This window comes from Corvus moneduloides, chromosome 1, assembly GCF_009650955.1.
Source record: "Corvus moneduloides isolate bCorMon1 chromosome 1, bCorMon1.pri, whole genome shotgun sequence".
In the NCBI taxonomy this organism is placed as follows: domain Eukaryota; kingdom Metazoa; phylum Chordata; class Aves; order Passeriformes; family Corvidae; genus Corvus; species Corvus moneduloides.
In genome coordinates, this window is record NC_045476.1 from 72,828,492 (window position 1) to 72,852,575 (window position 24,084).

Consider the following 24,084-nt stretch of genomic DNA (forward strand, 5'->3'; position numbering starts at 1 on the left):
TTCCAGTGTGCCATACAGATTAACACAGAACACTCTCTGCATTTTTATTTGCATAAATATTTTGCCTGTCCTGTTGAGGTGACCCGGAGTAAGCAAAGGCCACAAAATATGCTTTTTTTAGTGGGAGAGCATCTCTTGAGAAAATAACAACGTTTGCACTGCCAAAGATTGCGATAAAAAAGAACTCACTCAAACAAAAAGACTCCCACACAACTTTAGTACTGTTGGTACTCTTTTATAACAAGAGTTCTCTTGTGCAGAAATAGGAGACTGTCCTGTCACACATCCCAGGAACTGTGCACGATGCCTATCTAGTTTAACATCCCAAAGACAACCACACGTAAGGAAGATGATATTGCACATCCCTGAATACTATGAAGGACTGCAGTGAAGACCAAGACCCAAATTACTGCTAACAAATCTCCTCCAGGAATGGCAGCCAGTGGTCAGAGGGAGGCGAAGCACCACTGACCTTGCCAGCACCTCTGCACAGAGTTGCACCAGTTGTAAAGCATCACAGGGGAAATGCCTGAGGTGAGTAGAGCTGCTCAAAGTACTTTGCAAAATGCAAAGTGTTATCATGGCCAGAACTTCCTGCAAAGCCACATTTCCGTTTTCTCTTTTGCCAGAGCTGGGCTCAGGTACTCTACTCTAAACCAGACATGTGCACACAAGAAAGCTTTAAACAATTTACTTTTTGTAATATAAAAAAAAGTCTAAGCCTAAGAATAACTATGAAACTAATTTCTGTTGTAGCTCCATCCTAATTATTGCCTGCCTGCTTGTTGTCTGACTCTATGCAGCAAAGAATATGTAATGCAAGACATACTTGATGCATGTTTTTAGAATGTTGAAGAGTTATGTTCATGGGTTTCAAAATCAGTTTTTATAGGCAGCATCCTGCACTCTTTCATGACAACTGCTATAGTTCATCAGTAGTGTGTCAGACCTCCTGTCACATTCAAATGAATTAACAAAAAATCCCATTACAAAATGCAGAAAAGAAGTGCAGTTTCTGCCTGCAATCATATTTTGTAAGTATTAAATCCAGACTATGCAAAGCAAATTGTCAGCAATAAATTCAATACAGAAATTTAATGGTTGTAACAGACTGCATTCGTGTTTCAATTATGAATAATATTTTCCTAATTAATTCATAATTGTATACCACAGCTTCCCTTTTTCACTTTTCAGTGTTAAGCAGTAGCTCCATCTATCCCCACCCATGGCATATCAGTGAAAGAAACATAAGAACTGCATACTGAATCATATTTGCACTTTGAGAAGTTATGGAACATTGTCTGAAACACACGTCTCAGGACCCAGAAACACCACCAGGCCTACTGACTGAGATTTAGCCATAAATACTGAACATAAGATAACACAAGAAAGCAAGAGGACACTTTGCTAAAACAGCCTATTTGTTCCAACATTTAATAGTAGTATTTTTTTGTTTTGAGACTGCAAGAGCCTTCTATTACTACAAATAAGCCTTTTCCAGCAAACATCTTAGTGGAAAGAAAAGAAAAATCCTATAACTTCACATGGTAGCCAAAGTACACTGCAAGACTTACAGACACAGCCTTGATAAAATTCCCATCAGAGGCCTGCAGATTCAGGCAAAAACATTTAATAATGGAGACCACAGGAATCAGGGACTAAAAAGATGTACTAGAGTACAAGAGCCAAGTCTCCCACAGACACGTCACAAGAAAGTGGGTGACCCACAATTTATCAATATGGAAAAGTTGTCAAAGATTATGTCACAACAGGAAACAACAGTGGGGTGAGGGGACAAATCATTTAGAACATGTCAGAAACAGCCAACATTGAACCTAAAGTTGAGAGAGAGATTCCCACTTCAGGATTAGGTGGTCTCAAGATGTTCACACACCCAGCTCTAAATCAAAGCAAAGGCTCTTAAGTGACTTACAATTGTCCAAGTTACTAGCAAAAATGTGGTAGAGGATACTAATATCTTAGAAAAGATTAAAAAATACTTAGCAGGTAGCGTAGTAAAAATAAGCAACAATAATAGACAGTAAGTAGGAAATCATGTGAATGTACTCACATGGTATCAAGCTATGATTATACACGGTACATAGAACAGTATCGACCTGTTCAATAACTAATTAGTCCTTACTGGGCAATGGTTAACTCATACTAATCATTTTATCAAATTTTCTTTATATGAAATGTGAATGCAAAAGTGCTGGTGGCAATCCTGGACATGAGAATAACTCAGTTAACAGGCTGACACAAAAATCCAAGGAAGATCTATGAAACAGGGAGTTGAGCATAAATTCTATGATGTAAGCCTATGAGTTTTCAATGCATTAGGATTGGTCAGCAGGGTCAAATTTTTTTTTTTCATTAAAAAAAAAATATTTGAAGAAGCTTCAGACCTAAAGAAAAAGTTCCAGCTAAACTCAAGATGTAAACAAAGTAATAGATTACAGGAACATCTTCCTGTGATTTAGAGATTAGTTACCAGTTTCCAGTTTAGGAAGAAACAGAACATGGGTCCAACAAAATAAACAAAGAAAATACATTACAGAAGCGAGTAAGGTAACAGAGAGGTGGGAAAATGTACTAAATTATGTTAGCTAGCCAAAGCTAAAGAAGATTATTAGGGGATTTAAAAGGACCCAAAAACTCTAGGGCACCCTGTATTTGAAATTCAACACAGAAAAGGAATATTAATTTCTTTGGAAAGGAAAAAATTCTTTGTTTCGCACATGCAAAAGTAGCTACTGCATTGAAAAATAAAAGAAACCTAGAACACTGCAACAATAAAAGGAAAACAATTTGCACAGCTGTGTGAAGGCATCTTAATCTTGACCACCTGCCTACATGAAAACTTACTACAGGTTCCATTTATGGAATAGCAACAATGAAATAGTAACTTTTGAAAATTATTACATTTCTTTGCTTCTAACAGTAACTTCATTATGATAAACTCCATCTTAAATAAAACATAGCAGTTAAAGAAAGGGCACAGAACTTAGTAGTGGTACTGAAAAACTTCCCCAGGAGTAGAAATAAGGAAGTTTAACACTATTCCATTGAAAGAAACACTGACAAGAGACAATGTAATGGGGAAAAGGATGGGTACAAAGAGGCAGTTGACAGTGTAGCTACTGGCTTAGGGTAACTGTGACTCCCTTTCCACCAGTCTCAGGGAAATTCAATCTTCACTCCCAGTTTGTTCACACACAGGTGCTGGAGTCTGTTCTGCAGACATGAGCATGTGCAGCTGCAGCACAAGAAGTTTTATTCTTCCCTCTCTACCACCAACCCTTCCCAATACTTGGGGTTCACTGATGTGATATATGACTGATGACAATCCTAAATGGATAGTTTTCCATCTTTATCATTGCATTTTTGGGACAGTGTTTTATGAACAAACAGGCTTCTTTCATGTATACCATCCTCTGAAATACCTGAGCACACAGCGATTGGCAGAAAAGACGTGGATATCTGTTTAGGTAATTATTTTTTTATCTATTTCATAAACAGCATAACTGTTATTAAGAAAATATTTATTGGCTATTGTTCAGAAAATATTATCTTTTAGTCTTCTACTATTATTTGAAACAATTCCCAAATTCATTAAGGTATCCTTATCCACAAAAACATTGAGGATTCAGAAATTCGGGAATTTCTGAACTAGCATGATGTAAGGACCACAAGACCTGGGTCACAAACAAAGTCTTTTACTTCCAAAGCAAGCTTCTATTACTGTGGGCACCGATTCAAACATTGCCTTAACAGGCAAGAAATGATGAGTGAGTTAACAGCACAGAATTGCCATGCTGAAAGACAAGGGGAACTGTTCAGTGCAGGTGCAAAATTCCAGGGGCTCGAGGCACATAATGTCAGTTCTCATAAGTAATCATCTTCCAACACTGCTTATTATTTCAGGTGCTCCTCACTCTTTGCATGGAAAACAATTGTCATTATTTCATCATCTGACCACTTTGGAGAGCTCTGTAGGATTTAGACAATGCTTTTAAAAAATTGCATGGATTATTGAATTAAACCAAATTGATTTGTTGGCTTGAAGAAGGGGCGAGAAAAAGAGCCTTATTGCCATTACTCAGTAAGTTTCTTACAGATTGTTCACTAAACAAAAATTACAGGCTTTGTTTGCATGTTGTGTGACAAACTTGAAACTACAAGTGTTTACATGTGCTGCACGCATACACTTTGGGGTTTTAATAGCTGGTTGACAAGAGATTAAAGGCAGAAATATGGCATTTTATTAAAGCAAACATATCAGTATGCCTACCATGATAAAATGATCTAGTTTTCTTCAGACACAAAAGTTTCTGTTGAGTGATACCTTTGAAATTCCTTGAGGGCACCCTATTATTCACTTTCCTCAGCAGAGAGCAGCTGCAAATGGTCTCCAATTTTCAAAGAGTATTGCCTGGTCATTCTTTACTGTCAAAATGAAGAAGAGCATAAAAGTTAAGTCAATAAAGTAATATGAAATGCTTAATATAAAAATTCAAGAATGAATGATTAACCATTAAAAACTTACAGTAGCTATTTCAGCCAGGAAAAAAAATTAACATTTCCCTTGAAACCTATTAACATTCCTTGTAAACAATATTCTTTCTTGAAATATATGACCTTTCCTAATGCTCTCCATACACATGGCATTTTTCTTACATCCACTTTACCTTCACTGATATGCAGCTGAATTCCTCGGGAGAGGGTGTTTAGAGCCCCTTCCTCTGATGCACTGAAAAAAATGTATCCTTTGATTGCATTCCCCTTCACAAATACACCTAACCTTCAGCTTTAGATCTTAAAATCCTTTCCTCATCTGAGAGTCCTGTGGCCTGTTGTGGTTGTGACATGCCTCCACCATTCCAGCCACAGTCAAGCGTCGAGCATAAAATCGATCTCACTCATTTGAGCCACTGGTAGCTACATGTATGTACAGCAGGTGAAATGACACTACCCTGATGCATGTACCTGAACAGTACATTTTAAAGTCACACAATTAACTCAATTTCTTCTTCAAATGCTTACACTGAGCACGGCTCGTACAACCTTCTGCACAGGAAATATGATCCAATTTTTAGGAAGACAGCAATTCTCTCATTTCTGGGATTTCTTAGCCTCCAGCTTTTCCCTAAAAGTGCTGAATGTGTGAACTAAGTATTGTGCAGGTGACCCTGAGGAAAAAATGACATGGAAAATGCCCATATTTTGCATTTAAGACTGACAGATGTATTGGTCTAAAACTACCAAAAGACAACTTTAGGAGTACACGTGCAGGGTTAGAACCTGAGATTCCACAGGTTCCACAATCACAGTGCAAGCCAAAGCAGTGTTAAGGTAATTTGTAGCTTGCTGGAAGCAGTTACATTATTAGAAAGTGTTTGTGACAAAAATGATTCAAACAGTGATGGAATTGGTAGGTGCACAGTAGAGGTGAGCATCCATGATACATGAAGTCCCAATATTCAGTCTCCAGTTGAAAAATGTGAAAGAAAGGGCTGGCTTCCTATGGGTCACTCATGTACTGCCACTGGGGCTATGATCTTCATTTTCTCTTTCTTACTTCTTCTTCATCTTCTCCTTCTAATTTATGGGATTTATGGAAACAGACCAACAGGCCAACATTCTGTGCAAGGCAGTACATCACAGTAACAGTGACTCCAGCAGACTTCTGGATTTCATGTCTACTGGACTTTGCAAGTAGTGTCTGACACAAAAAAACACACTTGCAGATCACTTCAGTTAGATCACCACCAGATGTGTGGGGGAGGCAACACTAGAGAAACACTGATTAGGAAAGTCAAGGTAACCACGGCTTGGAAAAATGAAACCAAAAATAATAAATAATACCACCAGTAAATTAAAATCCTTCCATTAGGAAAATACTCTCTAAAAAGCACAGCAGATCTCACCTCAGATAATGCAGATGACACAGACATCCACTTGTAGTTGCAGCAGTTCTAGAAGGACAAGTAATACAGGTTGTAGGGAATTAATTGTATGCATCATTCAAGAGGATAACTTCATTATGGCTTTAGGCACAGGCGTCTTAATACAGATATGGACATATCCAAATAAAATTTCAGGGCCCTTCAAGGCAGGCTGAACAGGGCTCTGAGCAACTGGGCCTAGTAGAAGGTCATGGCAGGGGGGTTGTAACTAGATGATCTTTAAGGTCCCTTCCAACCCAAAACACTCTGTGATTCTATGATTCTAAGTTTTCTGGTTATCTGGGAAACTGGAATTCCCACTTCACTAGCTGTCTGTGAAATAGACACAGAATCTGTGAGAAAAAAAAATACATAAACCAGGGGTCATAAGTCACACCTCAAAATGTAGTATTTGGAAAATTGCACTAAAACATGGGACTCTGTCATTACTGCATGGACTGAACCCACACCAAAATAATCACAAGGCTAATTTACATATATCCGTAAAGAGCTTGAACAACTTCCCTGAAGTGCTGTTCAAATGTATCTTCAAATAAAGGGAAGATGCATCTACATTTTTCACTGCACAACTAAAGGTGGCCAAAGGACTATCATCTCACACCAGGTCTACAGAAGTCAGTGAACTGAAGCGAACCCCGCATTAACAGGCTAAAGCAAGGCCTTGTTTCCATGTTACAAACCTTAATGCAAACTGTTAATAATTACATGCTAAATAGATCTTTCAAGATCACAACTTAGAAAACAAAAAGCCACAAACATTAGTGATAGATATTGCATTTGAAGTCACATTTAAAACAAGGATGGTAAAATCTGCATCGTAACTGGTGAATCCTTTGATCTAGTGCTGCAGTTACTGCATTTACTCTAATAATCTTGGAAAAACACACTTTACATATACTCTGATTTCAAATAGAAATAGTAGCAACATTGGATATTAAAAGCCTCAAAAGACTTTTCCACAAAGCAAGGAAAAAATTCAGTGGGGTGTTGAATTTAATATGAGCATTTTAATCAAAGTAGTCTTAATTCAAAGAAACAAAAGTGAGGATTTCTCAGACCGGCTTGCACAAACCTATTGAAAGTCTTGTATCTCTGCTTAAACTAACATACTTTGTTAAGTCCCACTGAAATTTTTAGCTCTTAGATGAAAAAAATAAGTCTTAGTTTCTTCATTTTCCTGACAGGAATCTCAGTTTTCATTGTCTGGCATCATTAAAGAGTGCCACTCCCTCCAAAGAATGATTAAGACCACATAGTTTAGACCCTTATTTCTGGTTCCCCTGATAAATTTCTTTATCAGCTGGCCTTAGTGAGAACCGCAATGACGGGTCATAGGCCACTCAATCATTCCAGATTTCTTGTTGCAGTAAGAAATTAAACTCACCTGTGAAGTAGACACCCAATTAGAGTAAGTGGGATTGCATCATATGTATAGTAAAAGAGTGAGCAGCTCAGACATATGTACTGCTTAAACTTCACAAAATTTAGTAAAGCTTTAAAGTTGGAGGTCATTGAAACCACTGCACACAGATGGGCACTTGCAAGAGAGGAAGGAAGCCCCAAAAATAAGACACAGGATGTGGTAGGCAGCAAATAGACAAAACACTCTAATAGAAAGCAAGACAGGTTTAGAAGTGGTGTGTGGTAATAATAGATTACATATAGTCTTGAAATGGAATGGAATAAGTATTGGAAAAGTTTAAAGGCAAAACAGAGATTGAGGATCAGATACATCTGAATAAAAATAGATGTGGATGATGCAGACCTGTACATTTGAGCTCACTGTCCAACGACCCTCTTATATAGACAGTGGTTATCTAGCCATGAAATAGCAGCACAATTCCAGAAAAACACATCTTGTCTTGGTTCTTACTGTAATTTTTTCTCCTTATACAGTATAGTAGAAGTGCAAGCACACTGTTATGACAAAATAAGTGTGCTCAAAAGTTGCTTTCATACCTTATCTTCTTGAAGACGTTCTAAACACCATCTACACTGAATAAAATGTAAGACCAGAAGTTGCTGTTAATCAACCTTTTCTGAAAACTTCTAACTCAGACTTCCTTCTCCCAGAAGAAATGTATTGGTCAGGCATGAGTACCCAGGATCATTTTGATTGTTTTAAATGCAGGGGTTTTTTCTAGATGAAGCTTCTGTGAGTTCTAGCTAAAAACTAAATTACATCCCTTAAAACTTATTATTGGCATCTAATTTGTGCTCATGAATTAAATTCCTACAGGTCATTTTCCTTATAAAGGAGCATTATAGAAATAGAAGAAAAATGTTAAAGGTCTGCTGTGGCATATTTTTATGATTTCCTGTGATAAACAGCAGAAACCTTCTATACTTGAATCATGTTCCACTGCCAATCAGGCCACGTCCATCAGTGAAAACAGCAGCACTAATTTGACTGTTATCTAAACAAAAATGGAGTTGTCACAGAACAGAGCATTTATTATCATTAGGCATTTACTGCAAGCAAACTACACTCCCCAGTTCACTCCCTGTATAGTTACTGTTGTTTGGCAGGTGGCCACCATCAAGACTGGTGAGAGTATGAACAGCTCCAGCACATCTGGGCATTCTACTTTACTCTTTTTGATGACACACCTTTATATTGCTTTGCCTCATAGACATGTACTATTGGGTGTAATTCTAAAACCCCAAACCTAAGAGCACTGAGTGAACTTTTCTCAATTTTAAACCAGTCTCATGGGTTTAGAGGATATGGTCGGACACATGAATTCAGCAGGTGTAGCACCAGTAGGGACACTGCACTGCAGCAGATGCTACAGATGTCAAGGCACTCCTGCATAACTAATAGCAGAAGCCCCATAAGAATTTTTTAGGATGCTAGTAAAATTTTCCTAAAACATTTTTGTAGCTGAGACAGTACAGTTCAACCTTGATGAGTTCCATTTTAGCTTGTCTTCCTCTATGTATTCATTTGTGATTTATATTCTTTGCCTCTGCAGTGAATTATGGAGCCCAGTTCAGGAGGAACAGGACTGTACTCAGTGGAAAGTCACAGTTCTAACATACACTTGAGATGAGAAGCAAATCTCTAAGACACAGAAAACACCAGATCCTGAATCACACTAATCTTAAGCACAGCCTATTGCATTCCATTTTTATGGTACCTCCCCACCACAGCAGAAGCACTCAAAACGTGAGAGAGTTTCTACAAAATGAAATAATCTCAGGAGAAGGCACAATTCTACTCATTGACATTTTATTCTAAGCTTTCTTCAATCAGCCTCATAAAGCATAGGATAAACTCCTTCTTTCCCACGAATATTCCATTCACAGCCTTTTGTAGAAAATCATTGAGAGCCGTCCTGATAGAGGGTGACATCTTGATCTCACATTGACACATAACATTGCATCCCATCTTCTCGTATCATAAATGAAAAGAGAGGCTGCATTCCACAGTCTCTGAATTCTTTCAAGACAGCTCAGCAATCTACGAGTGAAAGGTAGGATAAATTATTACAGGAGACTTCTCAGCATGGCTGTTCTAAATCAAATGCTGTCAAATAATTTTTAACTTTCTTTGATCTGCACTCAGTCTCTGTGTTCTTTGCTGACCTATAGCACAGACTCTCCTTGACTTCCACTCCTTTCTTTTTCAGTCTCTTTGCTCATAAACTTTTATTTTCCCTTTTTTTATCATGTACATGTAGAAATATATAAAAAAAAGCCCCTAGATCCAATGGCTTGGTGACTTCTATTTTATAGTTGCTTGGAAAAAAAACCCACCAACCTAGTAAGTGTGGTAGGAACCTAAAAAGAAATGAGAAAAAGACAGGAAGTTAAATAATCTTGCAAGAAGGAAAAATACAATATTTTGGGCTGAAAAAGTATTCTCCCTAAGGTGTTTTATGGTTATAAGAGGCACATCACACAAACTCTGTATCTGCTGGCTCCTACAATATATTTTGTAGGAGTAACAACTACAACTTAAAAAGCTGGACAGAGAGGAGAATTGGGCAGGCAGGAAAATTAAAAAAAAAAAAAAAAAAAAAAGAGTATTAATGAAGAAAACTAAATGAGAGCTAAAGGGGAAGCAATATAGACAGAGTAAGACAAATTAAAAAGGAAATTATGTGGATTAAGAAATAGCATAGTAAAATTAAACACATGAATCCACAGTAAATGCTGATAGCATTGATTGTGATTGCTACTGAAATGGCACCTAGGGACTCCAGTGCAGGGTCTCATTGCATTACCTTCTGCATTGCATTATATGAACAAACTCCAGGCATGAAAGACACTCAGCTGTCTTGCCAGGGTGTACTAGATGAATGTGTGGACAGAGATAAAGAGAGAGGACACAAGGTAACAGTAGGTCAAGACACCATCAGTCTGAAATGTCACACTCTTCTGTTTATTTTGAGGAGAAATATGGAGCCTAGTCCATATGCCCTGAACAGAACTACTGTTCAGCTTTGCACTTCTTATACCTGAGCAGTTTCACACGTACTCTGAGATCCGGGAAAAGCAAACGTACTTAATTCCCTTACCAGTTCCTAAACACCTCTTTTGTAACACCTGGATTTTCAAGTGCCTCATTTGTGGTAGCAGAGCACCGTCACTGCTATGCACTGACTCTTGATTAACTGAAGCCATGAGAATTTTTTGGTTTGGGACATGCCCTCTTCTCCAGTTCTCAAAAAGTGCAACGCAAAATATCAGAACTAGAACAGTTCTTTGTTTTGCACTAGAGCAGGTAGAACATACAAGCAAGAATTTTTCCAACCTCCTTAAAAGTCTCCACCGGCAAAGACTGCATAACCTGCCATTCCAGGAATTAACTTAGTTACAGCTAGAGTGTCCCTCCTAATACCAGTCATTTTTGTTGATAAATGAACAAACTGTTTCCTCTCATGACTTTGCTGGTCCTGGAGATGTGTCCTTGATACATCAGAAAACTTCTTTGAGCCTCTGCAAATTTCTTTTTTTCTGGAAAACAAGAGAAACTCCATTTTTTAAAAAGGTTTTCCTTGGTGAGTTCTACATCACAATCCTTTTCTTTTTTTGTGCACTACCTGTTAGACTTCTCTTGAACACCCCACAGCCTGTCCATATTTATTCCTAAAATATAATTCCCAGAACTGGGCAAAAGCTCTTCCAATTGAATGACAAAGATGGTACAGGTATCTGACCTTATATTAAAGTGTGTTATAAAAGTTCATGCTTGTTACTAAACACAGGCATGAACTATCCTAATTAAATTCTGTTTAAATGCCAACTCAACTACAGAGCATCCTCAACAGCACCTCACCCTGCTACTGAAACCATGTTCCGAACTCTCATTGCTCACTGCTCTTAGTACCAATTTAACTCCATCATGAAGTTACAGGAAATTTGCAGGACAGGCAGAGATGGCAACTCTAATTTCTTTTTAACAAACAATCATACATGAGAGCCATGACAAAGGAGGAATAGCTGCTATTTTACATTAAAGAGGGTGGTTGGATGCAGATACACCCTAATAGCTTGACTGAAAAGTTACTAAAAAGGACAGAATTTGGAAGTTGAGTTGTTTTCAATGGCCAGTGCATAACAGAGTCTCAAAGAGACCTGGACAACATCAGCTATGAGAATATACTGTGAACTGTACCTCTAAGAATTGCTCATACCCTTTTGTTACATGAACAAGCATCTTGAGGCTCCAGTCAGCAAAGAACACAGAAATCTTTAGGAAGTGTTTTCATAGTCCAGACTTACTTCCTTTCACAGTTTTCATCCCTTCCAACTTGCCCCAGGAAAGTTACAGCTACTGTTAAAGCAATGAAGTTACCATTGTTCAGCTTTGCACTGTTTAAACCTGAGCAGTTACTGGAGTTCATATTTTGTTTTCCATATTTCTCCTCTTATGCATTCAAATTCAAATTGACAAATGTTTTTGTATATAATTTTAAACCCTCCCCATCTCTAATGCATCAGTATCTTGTTACATTGCCTTTGATTTCATTGCTTGCAATGCTACTATCAGCAGCATGGAATTGCCAAGGCACTAAGCAGCCCAATTTTTCTTTAATTTCTCAGAAAATTGACAGCTTTATGAACTCTCTCTTTACCTATGCCCCATAAACATGTCAGGCTGTGGAAAACCATTCTAATTAAATCCCGAGGGATTGCAATGGAAGATTATAGCATCTTGGCAGGTTATTAAAAAACAGTTGTTCATATATACACAAATATCTGTACTAGAAGCTAGCATTTGACAGAACAGCCAAGGAATTAACCCCACTGGCAACTCCAAATAATGCTCACCAAAAAAGCCCAAAATAACAACAACAAAAACCACCACCACCAAAAAAAAGGCAACAAACCACTGAAAACCAACACTAGCCCATAAACCACGAACAAAAGAACCCAAGCCAACCAAAAAAGCCAAGGAAGAACAACCAAGTTAATTAAAATAGAATTGGGTAGGGATAAAGGGGGGAGGTGCCTTTGTATTTGATTCCTTTCCAAAAGCTGCTAATTCAAACTGTCATCTGCAATCATCACCTTTCATCCTTGATTACAAGCATCTGATATAAAAGAAGGAAGAAAAACACTTGTAAGGTCCATAGACATGGCCCTGCTGACTCCACAGCCTTCAAGTAAGTATATTAGGGCGGATGGATAACGCAAATCATTTGAGTCAGCATAATACTCCTCCTGTCTGCTCTGATCATCCAAGGGAATACATACGAACTTCTGATGGTAAAATGTTTGTTAGAGGTCAGTGTGTGTCCTTCCCAACAACTTCCTCAAATAATGATGCCTTTGAGAGTAACGCTTGCCGCCCCTGCTCTTGCACCTGAAAGAAGTTGTCCAAGCTCTCACCTCAGCAACAGATATTCAGGATTTAAATACCGAGGAATTTCTGGGAGGCTGTACAGAAATTTTATTTTGTAACCTGTGTCTGACTTTTTACAAATGAACAGTTTGCATTGTGAAAGCAACTTCCAAAATGCTGTTTTGTTGAGAGAGCCTCTTGAGCCACAGTTACAACACGCAACTCTCGTCTCTCCCCTAGGCCTGCTATCTTCAAGGAGAGCAGCCTTGTTACCTGAGAGGAGGAAGGGAAAGGGAACAAATTGAATGTTATTGCACCAAAGATAGCTATGAAGAAACAAGTATAGCATCACTGAGCCAGCTGTGTAATGGGTTTTGCAACTAACTGGACTTCTGAGGAGTTATAAATTATTTTAGTATTTACTTTTTTGAAACATGTTCTGGTGTCAGCAAATATAATCTGTCATGCAAATGTTTAGTACATCACTACTTAGATTTTCTGGTGTTCCACGTTTATGTGAAAAGAATTTCAATCAACATCAAGTATGAGAAATATCCAAGACTTAAAAATCCTCAAAGACTGACACACAAAGATGCACTGATTTCACGGTCTCTGAGATGACACAGACTCACACTCAGAGAACTCCAAGTTTTTATCTGAAGAAAACTATTTTAGTTGCACTTTACATAAAAGGAGCTTTAAAATAAACCTGCTACTCCAACGATACATGTGTGAAACACCAAAAAATCTGTGTATCAAACTGAAAGCCAAATGAATAAAGAACTTGCACAGAGGTACCTGAGTATAGCACCAGATTGACTCAAGTCAACAAACTCAGAATTAAATATATCTGGTGTCATCTTTTTGTTGATGAAAATCACAGTGCTACCAATGACAGTGAAGAATCAAGTAAAGATAAAAGTTACATTTTTGGAGTGTGTAGGACCTGAGAGATGACTTTTTCTCCCTGCCATTTACTTGATTTATTCACTCATATAAAATACATAAGATATACCACACCTTGTCTGTTACTCTGCTAGGAAATTATTACGTAATTTAAAAAAATACAAAAACCTTCTCCAATGTTCACACGGTACATTAAAGGTACAGGATGGCTACTGGCTACATTCCTGCCTTACGGGACATCAGGGCTTTATTGTTCTGCCACTATAAGGAAATATATTAACAGATAATGACAAGTAGAATAAATATTGAAATTTGAACCCTGATAAGGTTTTTTTTTTTTGGATAGGTGAATTTATATTCTAAATCACCTTACAGCTTTCAACAAAGTTCCAATCTTCCTGTTATTGGTTTAATTTAAAAAGGGGATTACTTTCTTACTCTTATTGGAAAAAATATGACAGAGTATCTGTTTGACTGTGAGCAAGGACACTTTCAATGTGATAGGGACATTTTCCTCCACAAATTAATACATTTAATTTTGAAAGCTCTTCTATCAGCCTATAGTTTTTATTCATGGTTTGTCTTGTGTCATGCTCATAAACTTCATGATAAAAATGCACAGATCAAACTATTTGAAGAGAGAAAAACCAAGACAGAAACCATGCTTGTTCTCCATTAAAAAAAAAAAATAAAAGTTAATCTGCTTTCTACTTACACAAGTTCATTTTATTCAAGATGAAATGGAGTTTTTACATTTTTAGATAACTAATTTCATTTTTAGGCTACTCACAGTTAAGTGGTAAAAGTCTATAGCTACCATAAATGGTAAAATGGTGAAAGTCTATAGCTGAAGAAGAAAATTGAGAGGTGGGCAAATGCTAGACAAGGATCATGGTTACATCAAGTCACACAGTGGGGACGTCACAGGATGAACATCCAAGGGAGGAAGTACCACTTACAAAGGTAAGTCCTCACCTCTACCTACCTGAAACAATGCCAGAATCAGACACCTGAAACTCCTTTATCCTTTCGTAGCATCTCAGGTCTTCCTCTGAACCAATCAGCCACCAATTCACTGTATAGAATATGATTTTACTTGGAAGACACCTAATTTATATCTTCACATACTATCAAAAAAAGAAGACTACAGTCTTCTGAGAAAAAAAATGGGAAACAGTAAAACAAAAATATCCAGTATTACCTACTCACTTTCTTATTTTATATTTACAAATTCGAAAGGGGTGGAATATTTGACTTTGGAGTAACTGCACGTAACAACTAACAAATAAGGCACTGACTGTATTGACTTCAGGATCCCTTCTTTTTCAGGGGAGAAAAAAAGTCTTCAAAAATAATGAAGCCACTTATGTCTGAGTTCTATAAAAACACCCATCTTTCTCCAAAACTTAGTGCTAGCTGAGATAAATCTGCCTTCCCTGCTTTCTAATGGCTAGGTTTTGTTTACTGGAAAGGTGTGTGGGGGGAAGTGATTTTGATTTATGTTCCTGCAATCACAGGATGGAGAAAAAAAAGTCTTGAACCACAATCCCCAGTTCTCAAAATGAATCCTTTGCTGGTTATAGTTGAGTGGAGACAGATTTACCACAGTCTAAAAAAAAAAGATTGCTTTTCAGAAAAATATTTACCAAAAATGCATGTTAAACTCGTTTCTTGCTCCCCACTACAGGAAAGAAAACAAAAATGGGAAAGACATAACATTAAGTATGAAATAATTCAGCTTTCTGCCATGTTGTATATCAAATCAAAGCTTAATATTTAAGAGTTAAGTCAGGACTTTTATGAAGACACCAAGGCAACAGAGTGGCATGAAACCTTGAGCAGCATACTGAGCTAATTTGTAAAAAAATACAGACTTCTTGCATAATAAGGTGTACCTCCATCACCTGGTTGTCAGCGTACCTCTCACAACAATATTAAAGGAAAGGAGAGTATAATTTAAGAAAGAGAAAAGGTGTTTGAAGCACAGAAGTGATCTTTAGTTTTACCAAAGGTGAATGCACAACCAGAGATGAAGTCAGAATTACTTTAGACTTTTTTTGGCAGTAACACACATTTATAATTAATACTACTATAAATTAATAATTATGATTGGTTCTCTGAAAGCTCTAAAATCAGGTTCAATCCTTCCTAAAGACCAGTGGTGACTGAACCTCTCCATGTTCATTGAAGAAGGCTAAGGAAGTTAAGTTAGCCTTTGCCAGAGGCTAGCAGCGTGAACATGAACAGTTCTTTTCCCTCTTTAATATTCATTTATACAAGTCAAATTCTGATCCCATTTATAATAACATAAATCTAGAATGACTCCTTTGCAGTCACTGGAGTGAGTTTAGATTTACTGCAGACTCTGTAAATAAGAACAGAATTTAGCCCATACACATTTAATTATCTTGTCTAACAGACTATATCTCTTGATGAAAGGAAAAAAAAAAAAAAAAACCAAACTGCCTCAGACTTGGGAATGAGCAATAAAAAAGGTAGCACTGACCAGCTCCTGCACCAGCAGGAAGGACCCCAGGAAAGTAGGTAAGTACAACCTAAGGGACAAACCTATTTCTTTATGTTTTCCTGGAGATCTTAAATTCTGTCAAAAGTATATTCAGCTCTGATAAATCGTAAATATACTGTAGGCTTGCTCCATTTCCTAGGTGTGTTGCTGATTGTTAGTAATTTACACTCAAGATATAGCAACGATTTGCCATTGGCTTGGGGGAAATTGTTTTGCTGCCTATGATTTATAGCTATGATTTGCTTAAGAGTTTTATGAGGCAGTTTCTCCTGAATATGCCCTCAGTGAAAGGCCCCCAAGCAGAGGCAGCTTACAGAGACCCTCAGACAGTATCTTATTTCTCCTTCACCCAAATAACAGGAGACTGTTCAAATTTTGTATTACTTTCACCCTTCTTTCTCTTACTCAAAAAAAAAAAAAAAGCACACCATGAGGCAAGGCAATATTGATACTCTATTGACTGAACACTAGGTTTTCATGGATTTCATGCTATGTAGCACATGTAGCACATGCCTGTCTCGGAATGATATATCACAGCATTCTCAGTGACAGTGACATATCAGTTAATCTGGGCAAGGTATAGTACTTGATATCTCTATGATACAAGTGATATCTGGTTACGTCTGCATCTCATGGGAAGGCATGTAGACCTTACAAAGCAGGAAGGTCTGACGATGGGGGAAAAGTGCCAAAATCTCATTTCTGAATACTGGAAGCAACTGTTAAGAAGAGTCCATTTACTTTGTCAAAAATATGCCCAAGAGGATGATCTGTGGGCTGTTACTGCTGCGTACCTGACTAGGGAATACCATATCTCATCAGTCATGTTTTGAACCTAACTCATCAGAGGGCTCAGAACAGCTCTCAGTACTATGACCTTTTTCTGTAAACTATTTCCCTCCCTTTTTTTCTTTGTCACATATTTTCTCCAAAAGTTCTAATCAGTTTTTGAAAATACATATGGCCAAAAAGTTGTCTGGATTTTCACAGATGTTCTATATTTTATTTAATTAGCAGATTCCCTTATGCTATTGATTACTTTTTATTGCTGTTGCATTAGAACTTCTGAAATAATGGGATCCCATTATTGTGCTGGAACTTGGAAAACATAGAACAGACTAATTTATTACAGCTTAGATGTAGTTGCATGTTAAACTTCCCAAGGTCAACACCAGAAACGCAGAAACCAACCTAACAATTACTTATTCCATTTCAACACTTAAGTGGATTTAGAAGTTACAAGTAATTTGTTCCAAAATTATTTGTCCAGATCCCTGTCTTGCACATATGTTCTCAAAACATTCCATAGTGACTAGTGACACTCAGTGGCTCATTAAAATCCTCTCCAGTGACCCAAATAATAACGTTATGAAGGCCAGATGATGTCTAAGTGTGTCACACTGGAATGCCAAAACCTAAAGTACTTAAAATCAGCACTGTAAGCAAGAGGATGACTACACACTGAATGTTTCTCTTGTTTTGTTAGGTCATAAGCTAGACATATAAACCAACCAGGTTGCAGATAAAATATCATGCATGTTTTCTGGCAGAAACGAGGAATCTTAAGGATATTACTTGTCAAGCAGTATCTCAAGTACGTGTTTGGCATCCTACTTTTCTCAACACTACCATTCTGTTTTGTAACCTGAGGTGTGTCACTCATCCTCCAGACCCACTTAGTCTTATCTTGCCAGCATACAGGCAGCAGCATGGACCTGAAACATCCAGCAGAGAAGGAAGCATTTGCCTAATTCAGATAGCCTCAGGAGAGAAGTTCACAGGCTGGACCATGCACCACCCTACATGAACTATTCAGCACCTTCTCAGAGTTTTGCTTTAGTTTCTGCTTGTAGTTCAGATTTCATGTTTAAACAGAAGGAATGTTGATTTACTTATTAAACACAAATTTCTGTAACTTCAACGCTATGCAGTCTTTGATCACATATCATTCCCTTAAACTTCTAAATATAAAAACTTTTCCAGCTGAAAATATCAACTCTTATTTCTGAGATAACAGAGACATTGGGAACTGTGTCTAAAGCCCATCTTTCCACTTTGATCTTGGTAGCTGAGCATCATCGTTCTGATGGTTGGCAGAGCTGTGTGGGAGCACAGTGTTCACAAGACCACTGGACACTCGTTTTGTTGCTATGCAGTAAAATTACTTGCTTTTATTCACTTATTGCCATGAAGGCTAAGGAAAAGTAGAGATCTGACATTTGTCAGTAATGCAATTTGTACTGTGCAAAACAAACCAAACAAACACAAAAATCTCTTCTCATGACCACAGAAAAAATAGGGGAATACAGGAAGATGGAACATTCTGCAGTGGTCACCCAGCTCATCAACAAGGGCCATAGCTCAAGTCCACATTGCAAATATTGACTTTTCTTTTCTTTTCAATACTTTGGCAAGGTACACCCCAGCAAGTTGCTGCACTTGCTCAGCTGAGAATGGGCAGACAGCATAAAAGGTAATGTGGTATCTGCCAGAAAAATCTTAGGGTGTAGATTTAAAAGAATCAAAGCAGATGAGGTTTAGGAATAGCTGTGAATACCAATGTTGTCTGCTACTGTAGATGAATGCAAGAGAGGGATGAACTTATGCTGAGACTACATATAGGTTCAGAAATTTATAAATTTCTGAACGCACTTATAAACATGTGCGTCATTCGCTTGTGTAAATCCTATTTACAGTAATGGTTTAAGGAACTACCCTTTTCCTTAGAGGAAATACTGCTTTACTAGAGAGCAAGAATTTATTTTTCATCGTGCCGTCTCAATAGTATAAAATGTGTACTCCCAATTATAACTTAACACCGTTTCTAAAAATATTTGCATAAATAGCAGTTTGACAGATCAAGTGTAAATGAAGAGCTGTTGGGCACATCAAGACACACAGTGCCACATGCCTGGGTTAATCCACATGCTTATAGCCAGAAGAAAAAACAGAGATGAGAGTATGTTCCAGTAAATATTGATGCTATCAGCTCTGAATGTCAATTATATGTATTTCCCTTTAAATAATTTATAATCAGTGGTAAACCACAAGTCACCTCCAGCTACCATCCATAAAGTATAGTTTTCTACACTCGGTATGCAACAAATTCATTTTGAAGCATGTCTGAACTTTTTTGTCATGAGCATCAGACTGAATGCCTGTAATAAAAATGACAGGTAAATAAGAATAAATGGTTTAACGTTAGCAAGAAATAGGGCTCTGCTGTTTCACCTCTGATGACAGAATCACAAGTTTAGCTCTCCCCTGAAGTTAAATGCAATGTTCTCTCGCATCAAACCTTTAACGCCTCTTTTTTTTTTTCCAAGATTGCGGCAGCCCAAATGCAATTTGAGCGAATTCACGAAACGCACTTTGTAAACAGATATTTATTGCCTGCAAGATAAATAGTCAAAATACATCAGATTTATTGATGCCTTGGGAATACGGTATTATGGCAATTTAGAAAGGAACTGTGAGCAAAACCACTGCAGGAACTGACTGTGGATCGGTCTGCGCTGAGAGCGGGAAAAGCAACAACACAGGAAATATACAGGACACATAGTGTTTAGGATAACATGGCTAAACCAAATGCACTGCAGTTTTTGTAGCAAACATTTTCGACAGGAACATGTACATCAAGTGCCTAGAATTTATTTTTTTTAAAAAAAAAAGTATTTTATACATTAAGGGAGAAAGAAATACTTTTCCAAAGAGGAGGGGAATAATCCATTCTACTTGTGCACTTTGGCAGGGAAAGTAGTGAGATACTTATATTTCAGCAAGTGAGATTTAGATACCAGTGAAAACTTTCTAATAGTAGGAACAGTTAAGCTTTAAAATAGACTGCCTGGAGTGATTGTGGAATCTCCAGTTCAAGGTTTTCATTGGGATATAGGACAAATATCTGTCAAAACTAATACAGATAAACTTGATTCTGCTTCTTGATACTTCTTCTCAGCCTTATTTTTCATTATTCTATGAAACATTTGCAAATTGCTTTTTTAAAATCATCGTTAGAATTGTATTTCACATTTAAAATAACACATGGAAACTCTAATGCTGCAGAATGAAAACAACTTGGATTTATTTTATATATTTTTAACTGCCTCTAAGACCACACAAGAAGTAGTACCCTTATTGATTATACTACATATCACTGAAGTGCAGAAGGCTCTAACCTGTGAGTTGTGAAGCAGGTGTCCTAACGGTGAACCTATGGTGTCCGAATACAACAGGGCCGATACGATGACCAAGATTTTTTGATATTAAGAGGTCTGGGACACTCCTAACAGTGAAGGAGTGGTATGCTGCTGTGTGAGCTTGATCTTGTCACTGATACAAGACTTTAGAAGAGCATGTGAGCTATATTCTGCCCATATGTGTATATATAGATACACTGTATATACACAATATATACACATTGTACACAAGTGCAGAAAGCACACTGTAACAACACTGTAGAAATTCCTATCCACTCACCTCACTTACAACATACCTAACATCAGGAACTGTCCTCTCCCTGGCTTGTCTAGTCTGTATAAATTCTTGTCTCAGATTTCCTTGATTCTTCCAATCCACCATACCGCATTCAGCATGTAAGTATACACCTACCTGTTGTTCATTTGACTACTGTTTTACTTCTAAAAAATGCTTTAAACATTGTCCCTGTAAGATAATGTCCTTAAGAATATTATGTACAAATGTTCATTTTAAACTAGATATATCTTCTTTACTGCCAGGTTGCAAAGACCTCTTGTTTTAACAAGCACCCCAATAAACATTTATCTAGGTCCCATGGGTGTATATTACAGGTTGCCAGTGCTTCTGAAAATGCCTGAGGTTTTTCAATAACTATTTACAATATTCTCTGACCCATTTTAATTTTTTTTCCTGAGTTTCCTAGAGCATGGTGTCTCCATTTTTAAATTTTAGAGGGATTAGATACATTTAGTATCTTATGGAGCATCAACTAAACCTCAGTGCCTAACAAAAAATCCTTACCAGTTATATTCAACCCCCCTTCTTGTGGGCCAACAAACATGATGTGGAAGAAGCATCTTAACAGCATAATTGAGCCAGTGTGAACTCAAGCTGGTTGGTATCCTTATTGTAAAAGCTGTTCCTACCCTGCTCACCACTAAGCTAGGTGTCCTCTTACCAATTATTCCTTTATTTGAAATTTTTACATGACAGCAAGAGCTGGAAAACTCTCATGTTGCATTTTGGAGGTACACTCTACACAGAAAAGAATTTGTGATAAAGAGTCATTTCAGTACAAATAATACTGAACTGTTCACTGCACACAACAGGGACACATGAAGAGAGTATGCACAGCCTAACTTTGGGCAGCACAGTCAGCTAGGCCAGTCGTCAGCAGAAAGAAATCATTCGCTTCATGGGACCACACAGCAGGCTCCTGCCCAAGATGCTTTGAACTGTCCTCTGGGGCAGTTTCTTTTTCTACCAATTAGAGAGGAACCCAGGGCTAACTAACTAATAGTTTACTACCTCAGTACACCATATAATGGGTCTAATTTTCATTCAGATTTTTACAACAGGTTAGAGACGAAAAGTTATCAACAGCCATGGCTTCCTAGAAGACATTTCCTTCTCTTTCTTCTGCTTGACTCTGAAAATCATTTCCACTCTTGTAACACCTGATGTGTGCAGGCTCCCCAGGACAGACAAATCCATGTGTAAGCAGACTGTTTGTTTCGAATTAGAGAAAAACTTCCTTGAGTCATTCTTCATAAACCAAACAGATGACATTAAAGGAAATAGTGGATAATCTCCTTTGGCTTAAAAAGGGTAATGAACAAGTGCCAAATAGATTTTCACTGATAATACAAACTGATTTGAAACAGGCTGGCTGCACTCTGGCCTGCAATGTTCTGGTTGGTGTTCACTGCTGTGTATTTAATTTATGGACCATCTCCTAATGCCTAGAAACTGCTCTTCATGGGAAAAATATCTATGCCTACTTTATATCTATATATACCTAAGAATCCTTTAATGAGAAGCAATTCAGAGAGGCTTGTATCCACAGGGGTGGTTTAGAGAACTCCTCCAAAACTTTCTGCAGCTCAGGACTTCTGACTTGCCCTGTCAGATGCTCATTCTGTTCAGGTAATGTTTGCAGCCCTTCAGTACTGCCTCACCAACAGTCCTTCCTGTGCACCTGGAAAGCGCTTTCCACCTGTGAGCAGAAGCTGACTTACATCATCCAGCTTTCCACAGCCAGCCTGATAAGCTCCCTGAACTGGCTCAGAGCTGGAGCTCAGAGATTCAGAGCAGCAGCACAACTTTTGGGAAATCAAACCAAAAACCCGGCAGTGTAAAGATACCCCTACAATGTCCCGCAGCTTAGATGATCCAACTCATCAGGAAACAGGGATTTATAAGTGATTTTTTTAAATGGAGTTTTTATTTTAGTTTACAATGAGCAAACAAATTAAGAGTCTGCAAATCCACTGGGTTAAAACAATAATCTTGCCACATAGCCATCCGACTTGAAAGTGATCTCCAATTGCTTGGGTTTGGGTTTTTGGTTCTTTTTAAAGACCCAAGACTCAACCCCTGACCTCCCCCCAGTATCTTTAAAGATAAAGATATCAGTAAAGATAGAAGAGAGTAAAATTTAGAATGTAAACCAAAAAATAAATTAATAAATAAAGAGAGTAACACCATGTTCCCTCTACTCCTCAAGTCCTGACCTGGCTAGCCCGTCTCCTGGCTAGCCAAAGCAACTGCCCAGGTATTCCAATACAGGGAAAAATACTGTTCTGCATAAGGAGTCCCTTCACAGACAAAATTTTGAAGACGGAATTTGTGATTTAAGGGAAGTGAAGACAGAAATTTAATTTTTTAATCATTTCTAGCTTCTCTCTTCACAATGTCACTTTAAGACCCTTTCGTTTGCTTCAGTATCATTCACCTTGAGGTGGAACCAGAGCAGGAAGCTGAAATGCCAAATGACTGGAAGAAAAACTGTGCTTGTGGTACTCCTGACCACACCAAATGCAAAGAGCACAAAGAGCTCATTTTCTTAATTCTCCCAAACCCATTTCCACTCCAAAGAGCCATAGAAAAGCCTCAGATAAACATCCAGATCTTTGATTGTTTATGCAAACTGAACACTTCACAGGTTTTTGGAGACTAGCCCATCACTAAAAGGAATAAGAAAAGCTTTCCATACCCGGAATCGGAGAGCTTTTGTCTCCTTCACGGCCATGATCAAATACCATTTTTTTTTCCTCTCTTATTTTCAGATTTCCTCCAACAGACAGAAAAACAGACAAGTGCACTCTATGATTCAGGTAAGGGTTTTTTTAAGAATTTACAGATTAATATAAACAAAACCAAATTATAAGTGCAGACCAAACAAGTCACACAAGGAGCCCAACGCTATAGGTCAAATTCCATTCCTGCAACAATTTTACCCAAAACAGATGTATAACTAACCTTACAAAAACATGTGAGTCCCTATTTTGGCTCCTGTGCAGTCTATTCCTGTCAGGGACAGAAGTAAAATATTCCAGACAAAAAAAGTGACCCTCAGAAGCATAAATACAAAACTTATTAACTGCCTCTAATTCTCTAAGCACACAGGGACAGTGAACATTATTGGTTAGGGATATTCAGCATTTAAAATAATTGGTTTTCCTCTAGCACAGCTCCCCATCCCCACTAGCCTTAAATGGAGAATGATGCAAAGATTCAAGCCCAGGATTATTTTTCCACAATGCACTAGATTTTCTAGACTACTCTCAACTCCCAGATGATGCATGTGTCTCAGAATACAGTAAAAGACATTTTAAAGTTCTGATTCCTGCAAAAGTTACTAAGTGAAAACCTGAAATTTCAAAAACTATAAACTGGGAAGACCTGTAATA

At 37.7% G+C, this 24,084-nt stretch overlaps 1 long non-coding RNA gene across 1 annotated transcript in view; it reads left to right on the forward strand.

Moving 5' to 3' along the window:
• Window positions 1-228: 228 nt before the first annotated feature.
• The window catches only part of LOC116447118, a 34,867-nt gene continuing 11,011 nt past the window's right edge, over window positions 229-24,084 (forward strand). Inside the window, exons 1-2 of the long non-coding RNA XR_004241489.1 lie at window positions 229-534; window positions 23,461-23,508. This is a non-coding gene — a long non-coding RNA (uncharacterized LOC116447118). The remainder of the gene's footprint in view (window positions 535-23,460; window positions 23,509-24,084) is intronic.